Source organism: Mytilus californianus, unplaced genomic scaffold (assembly GCF_021869535.1).
Source record: "Mytilus californianus isolate M0D057914Y unplaced genomic scaffold, xbMytCali1.0.p SCAF_11, whole genome shotgun sequence".
In the NCBI taxonomy this organism is placed as follows: Eukaryota; Metazoa; Mollusca; class Bivalvia; order Mytilida; family Mytilidae; genus Mytilus; species Mytilus californianus.
Genome location: NW_026262593.1, coordinates 52,402,733 through 52,410,582, shown reverse-complemented (window position 1 = coordinate 52,410,582; position 7,850 = coordinate 52,402,733). Strand labels below are relative to the sequence as shown.

Sequence of the window (7,850 nt, the reverse complement as noted above, 5' to 3'; positions counted from 1 at the left end):
AAAAAAAGTGACCCCATATTCTATGTAAGATCTGAAAAAAAATTCTGGAAAAGTGACAATAAAAGTTAGATCGAAGATGCAAAGTTAAAACCTATTCGACGGAGTATATTTTGGTGAAAGTGTTTTTTGGTTGCTGCCTTATCAACGTCCTCTATCTTCTTATATTCACATTATAAAAATAAATGTTTTCAGCTTATGGCTGAATGCAATGGAATTCACTGTGTTGTTCTAATATTTAAGCCTAAACATTATAACCACTAGTGATGCTTATGTACGTATTCTGTAATAGATGTGGGTAAAGTAAGTATTTCTTGTATACTTTAGAGTTCTGGGTTATACATTAAACAGCTGAAATATGTATGTTGCATACATTTACAATATAAACTTAAATAAATGAAGAAAACATACAAATGTCGTTATAAATATCTATTCAAGTAAAAATGAGTATATGCTAACTGTTTTAAGAAGTAACCGTTTAAACTATAGTATAGAAAATCTTCAAATGTGTTTGATGATTCGTATACAGAAAACAAATTAACTAAAAATTCAACGACTCCAAATACTTCGCAATAGCATATACAGCTTTATTTGTAGTGCCTAGCTGACCTCCTTCTTCAGTATGAGCAATAACTATACTGGTCTCACAACACTGAAATGTCAATGAACCATGATTTTTCAGTTTGGCGTAAACTATTTTCCGATCGTCTTCCTTCAAGAAGAAGTATTTACGACCTTCAGCTACAATACCACATGTAATAAATAGAGAAAAATCCTTTGCTTTGAAGCAGTTCGAAATATGATATGCTTCGTCTTGTTTTAACTTTATCGCATTTGCATTACCAGCAGTCGTCCAGAGTTGACCATTTATTCCTATAATACATGCTTTGTCGACGTGACAAATACCAAAAGCATCTATTGACCTAGTTATAAGGTTGTCTATATAACTATCCCACGACATTGTAAGCCCTCTTAATTGACCTGAAATAGAATTTTAAAAATAGCAGTTGTGGCTAGATTGGTGGAGTCAAGAATTCGTGTTTGTCGATGAAACAATTTTACCCAACAACACACTTAAGGAAAAGGTCATAAAAAAGGTCAAAATACATCGATGATAAAGAAGTATCCATTCCATACGTCAAGCTATGCAATCTTATAATGAACTAGATGTGTTTTGATTATTTGTGTCGTTGGGTCAATGTCTCATTGATATCTCCTTTAATTCATATATTAATCGTCCCTAATATTAACATAACATATCATATGTTTCTTTTTAAAAAAAGCTGAAAATTCATACGATTAAGGGAAACCGCCAACGACCTGGCAAAATACGAAAAACGATGAAAAGACAAACGAGCCCACAAAACTCCGGGGGTGATATTAGGTCCTTCGGAAGGGTAATCAGATTCTAAATATACAAAATTATTTTGCTCAACGACGACCATAGACAAGATTTCTGGAACTGGCACATTAATATATGGTGGGGTAGCCTAGATTAGAAGTGTTAATTGGTTTTGAATCCTCCATTTTAACTCGTTCAGTGCAATTGTAAGAAAAAAAAACTAAAGAACTGTACAGATCAGATCAGTCTAGAAAGACCACACACAAGAAATTTCGTCAAATAAATAACTTCGTGGTTTTAGACGTGTTGCTTTTATTTATTTATTGGGGGGGGGGGGGGGGGGGGGTAGGGATTGGTCGAACAGTAAGCTTTATAAGATATTTTTATTCCAATTAAAGGGCCCATGAGGAGCAAAGTAATTTATTAAAATGATTTTGATAATTGACACAATAATTTTGATAATCATATGTGTAAATATGAATATAATCATCTTAATTCTAAGATCTTAAACCACAGCCAGACCAGGGGCCGGTAACAAGAAGCTCTCTTAGTTCTTAAGATTATCTTAAGACTGTCTTAGTGACTAAGAGTTTAACAAGAAGCAATCATATATCAATCTTAGAATGATTGACAGCCCTTTGGACATTTCAAATTCTTACGGATTTAAGGGAATTCTTTGCATCCCCTTATCATAAACTTATCAATTCAGGTAACTCGAGAACATCTTAATTTTTTTGTCCTTTAGTAGGAACTCTTTGCATCAACTTAAGAATTTACGAGCGTAGCACGAATCTTACTTAACACGTTTTAATGTAAGTGTGGTTCTACCCACCCCTTAACTACTCTTTGAATGTAAATGACCCTTGTTTTACATATGATTAATAATTAACATGCGAAGAAATCAAGATAATTTTACAAGACGTTTATTCCATGACGCAAAATCTTCATGATTTTGCGACGGAATGACAAGTTAGCATATATGATTTATGGCTATATCTTCTAACACCCCATAATAATACCAAGCCCAATTTTTTTCCTGATACTCCACAAAAGAGACCTTTTTAGACACTAAACTATTAAAGAAATTATTGTCATTTCTAACAACTGTCTTATATATACTGATCCACAAATTTCTCCCAAAGCTATAAAATAGTATCTCATATATACTGATCCTCAAATTTCCCGCTAAACTAGGATATACTGATCCATAAATTTCCACCAAAACTTACACAATCACTTACTATATATCGATCTATCAGTACAGTTTATTCCGTGAAAGAATTTGAAAAACTGCATTTTAACGGAATAAACGGTATGAATATTCCGATATTTCTTGATAAATAAAATACTGTCCTATAAATACTGATCCTCAAATTCCCCCCAAAGTCTATAATATACTGTCTTATATATAATTATCCTCATTTTTTTCCAAAAACTTCAAAACATTCTCTAATTTATACTTATCCTCAAATTAAAAATAAAGTTAAAACACTGTCTTATAATACTTCCCAAGGCAGGAGCCCGTTATTCAGTATATTGTGTTGTTCATAAGGCAGGCCGTGAGTTTTCTCGTTTGAATAGTTTTACATTTTTTCCTTTCGGGGCCTAATATTGCTGACTATGTGGTATGGGTTTTACTAATTGGTGAAGGCCGTACGATGACATATAGTTGTTAAATTCTACGTCATGTAGTCTTATTGGGAATCACACCAATGTTTCTTTTGAAATGATCCTCAAATTTCCACTAAAACTATAAAACATCGTTGTTCGGGGTTACGAAAATGAATGACATCTTTCCTTTATTCATAAATTGATAACCAATGAAAATGCACCGATAATAAACCGGTCATGTCAAATTTTCCCGTTGCAAAGGTGGTGGGGTATATCCTCTTGTTTAAAATCCGGTTTTCGTGGTCTTTAGCACTGAACCATAATATTATTTTCACTCTTAAGTATTCCCACGTTGTTAACTTAATCAGGATCAATAAGACCGTCTTAAGCATGTTTGGGGTATTATTAAACGATGTAAAGAGAAAGAAAAGGGCGAGGAAAGAATGGTTCTGGTTACACTCTTAAAAGATTGGGCAGACAATTCAGAAGAAAATAATTTCATTCTAATTCTTAAAATCAACCGGTTGAAATTATATTTCTTCTTCCGTTAATACCCATATATCAGAACCTCATATTATTCTCATAATAATAATAACAAGAAATAGTAAAGTGCAATACCACACGACAGAGCTGATGGCCGAAACACAAAGAACGGGAAAATTTTGAAGAAAGTTAGTTCTATATCATGCAATAAAAGAATTTAAAATTAAAGCAATAAATCTTTAACCCTAAATTTTTGGACACTTTAAGCAAATCATCTAAGGAATCCTTAACGTAACCATCTTTGGTCGTTTCGGAACGCCATCTACCGTGTCTCTTAAAAAGGCGGTCTGGTAAACCTAAATTAGCACAAACACTAGCACCTCCAGACCTCAACCTGTGCAAGCCATATCGCTGAATGTTATGAACAAAAGGCTTGAAAGCTTCAATAAAGAGCTCACGCATCCTCGAATACGATAATGGTGTATTCTCTCTACGCAAAACATAGACATCTTTACATTGGGTCAAATTTCGAAAAATAAACTCATCAGAATCGCAAGAAATATCAGCCCACTACAAATATAATTCCATGTTTTTTACTGGACACTTATTTGAATGTGTACGGGCAATTAATACTGAATTGCCATCTCTATATACATCTGTTTTACTTTCAAGCCTTTTGTTTGGTAAATTGTCAACGTTTTCAATTCCGTTCAATGTAGCCCATTTTTTCCATCGTAAAAAACTGTGATAAAATCCTTTTGTTGTAGAAACTGCTAGAGATTCCGAAAGTAATTCTGGAAGTAAATTCACTTTACTAACTAATGAGACAGGTAGATTCGGCAATTCTCCAGAAAATGCCTTTCAAAAATTCACTGCGGCCTGGTCTTGGTGGCTGGTTTACTACTGTTGACCTGTAGTGTGCGTAGGACCCACAAGAGTAGCATTGTCCCCTCTGCATCTTTCCAGCGTTGAAACCTTGCTGAAGGGGAATTCCATTGAACCAAGGTTGCTGAGGCACACGAAAGGGCTGCGGAACGAAGTTTGGAACCTGTCCTAATAGAGACTGATTGTTAGCCTTAGTTTTGGAACCATTTCCTCTAACCTGCTTAGCCTTTCCTTTCTTCTTGCGGACAGCTCTATTGTCAGCTCGGATAATTTTTACTTCATCCTCAGAATCACTTGCAATAGGATTAGCGTCGTATTGCCTGGTGGTATCCCAACCTCCCTCGGAAGTGTCAGCTATTTTGATGAGTTTGTTACGATGCTTAAGGTTCATGTGGACCCTTCGTCTAAAGTGGCTGCATTTTCACCTCAAAATTTACTTTGAGTGCAGCCAAAACTGTGCATCTGAGAAAGTTTTAAGGCACAGCATGCCCTAGATAAATAAATTTCAAATATATTTTATGTTTTAGAAAATTAAAAACTTAGCCTGATTTTGCAGTGCATTTTTTTACATTCCTCCAGAAGGTGCTAAATAAAACTAAGATGGAAAGGTTTACTCCTGGTTTGCCCACTTTTAATTATACCAATTATCTATTAGTAAAGAAAACAAAAAAGACAAAAGGTTTAATGAGCATACAATTGTATAGTCTGTTCCAACTTGGGTATATAGTTTATTAGTGTTTTCTATATATTCGGGTATTTTTTATTTTACATTTTCATTTGTATAGAAAAATAATGAACAAATCAATTATTTTTTCTCTCAATGATTTAATATCAATTCAATCGATTTATTTGTGTACAAAAGTTACTAATGATTAAACATTGACATTCAGTTATAAAAGTGTCTTAATAATTCCACAGTTTTTGAATGATTTTCATATAAATACATCAATACAAGTTGTCTTTTATTGCAATCATAATTTATATAATATATGAATCAAGTTTATATAAATGCATTGCATAAGGAAAAAAATAAAGCTATATGGTAAAATAAGTAATATGGGGCACTATATGTATAATGATGGGAAATGCAATTTTTTATATATATATATATTTCAAATGTCACAAAACAATATATTCACAAAGTCAGTAATTACAATATTTCACGAAGTTGTTCAGTTCAAATGGAAAAGATGTGATTCTGCGTCAGAGTAGTCTATCACGATGAGTCCTTGTTGGTATCTGTCTTTCAGTAGTTGGAGTCTGGTGTCAATTACTCTGTATCTGCGTCTTTTTTAGTGGGCGGGCTCCTCCTGCTGCATACTGGCTAATGTTACATTCTGTCAGTACCTGGGTCTTCTTCAGTTACTCAGTGATGTAGTACATGCTGAGGTTGACATGTTGGAGTCTCTTCTTAATTTTGATGTTCCATCCTTCCAGGTGATTGGTGGTGGGAGGTCCTTCAGTGTAGTAGTGGTTCCATAGAAAGCGATATCCGTCAACCCAGAACTCTGTCACATCATCAGTAAATGATGTTGTAGCGGGTATGTTGTCAGCTTCACCAATGTCTTCTAAAGTTTTAAGCTAAACAAGGTGAAAATGCAGCCATTTTTGCCAAAGGGTCCACATGAAACTTAATTTTCTCTACGGTAGATGATAACAAATCTTGTGCGTAATCTACCTTCCCATTGTCTATAGCCCACAAAGTCTGAACAAGATCCTCGAGATTTTCAGTACTAGTATTAAAGTCAAATTGGATCTTATTACCTTCGTATTTCCATTTATAGGAAGCGTCTGTTTTAAGTTTCTTAACCTGGGATTTCATCAACTGGTTGGCACCCTGCAACCCTTCTCTTAATCCACCAATTTTCTCCGTCACTTTAGCATCAATAATTGCCTCGATATCTTTACTCTGTTGATTTACAGCAGTTAAAACAGTTCTCAGCGAGATATCTGGTTCACCTTCATTATCCATAAAATTGAGAATGGAAATGGGGAATATGTCAAAGAGACAACAACCCGACCAAAGAGCAGAAAACAGCCGAAGGCCACCAATGGGTCTTTAATGCAGCGAGAAAATCCCGCACCCGGAGGTGGTCAACAGCTGGCCCCTAACTAAAATTGTGTGTTAGTTCAGTGAAAATGGACGACACACTAAACTCCAAAACATATAAATGAACTAAAAGTAAAAAACATACTGGACTAACAAAGGCCAGAGGCTCCTGACTTGGGACAGGCGCAAAATGCGACGGGGTTAAACATGACTAAATTCGAATGTACTTAAATCGATAAACACAACTAGAACAATTAACATGACCGATCGAGTAGACCCTGTCGTGCTAAATGATTTAACCGCCAAATCACATAAAACACATAACCTAAAAACGTCACCTATGGGCAGACAAATCAGAAGAAAATAATTTCATTCTAATTCTTAAAATCAACCGATTGAAATTATGTATATAATATTTACAGGCAAATATTCTTAATGGGTTACATATATATATATATAAGCATATATGTACTATATTGATAGTTTTCTCGGTTCAAAACATTTATTAATATAAATTGCAATAACTTTTAATACCTCTAGGTTTTCTTTAATAAAAAGCTAATTAAACTTGGCACTGGTGTTTAAAATCTCTAAATTTTTACAACTTATCAAAATTTTATCATATAACTCTTTTCTCAAGAGATTATAAATGGGACATTGACATATAAAATGTTATTCATCTTCAACTTTATCCAATGTGCATTTTTTACATAATCTTTGTGCTTTATATGATGGAATATCATGTTGTACACCCCTGTTATGACATTAAAACCTTCTAACTATACATATCAAAATTTAAATTGGCCTAGACCAAATATTCAAGCGGAATCATATCGTCATTGATGGTTGAAAAAGGTGTGGAAACGAATAATTCAACTTAATTTAGTCAGGTCACTGACACCATCGCCACACCTCGGCAGATTCCCCTACAAGCATAATAAAGTATTATTCATGTATGCTTGACACAAAACTCTGGTTACCTAATAGTCAAACTACAGTTTAAATGGTTTCACTTCTGTCCAGAAAAATAACAATTAAATAAGTTTACCTAGAATATATCTTCTCACTTTTTCTACTTTTCTAAGAATATGGTCTGACCTCGTAAATCAGTCAACGGTCTGCTTTGCTTCTTATAGGAATAAGCTGGTATTTTCTCACATGTTCCTACTTTTCGAAGAATATGTTCTTACCTTAATTGTATCAGTTCACCTTTCCTACTTATCTAGGAAATAAAAAATATCATGGTCTATATTACTTATAAACTTTTATCTATACCTACATTGACATGAACATATATCCTTTGAAGCGCATCACTATTCAATATAACCTAAAACTATCTTTTAGTATCCAATTAAGAAATCTTAGAAGAACAATTACAATTCAGGTATCGCCTAATTATTGTCTCATTTACAAAACATACGAAAACATGTTTGTTTCGATCTATCAGAGGTGTTTTGTTTCTTTTATTGGTGTAAACTTATA

The 7,850-nt window shown here is 33.8% G+C and overlaps 1 long non-coding RNA gene across 1 annotated transcript; it reads right to left on the bottom strand.

Annotated features, from left to right (window-relative positions):
* Positions 1–417: 417 nt before the first annotated feature.
* On the bottom strand, positions 418–7,594 carry LOC127720325 (uncharacterized). The gene is made up of 2 exons (XR_007990699.1): positions 7,559–7,594; positions 418–978 (listed from the first exon to the last, which is right to left on the bottom strand). It is a non-coding gene; the product is annotated as an uncharacterized LOC127720325 (long non-coding RNA).
* Positions 7,595–7,850: the final 256 nt, after the last annotated feature.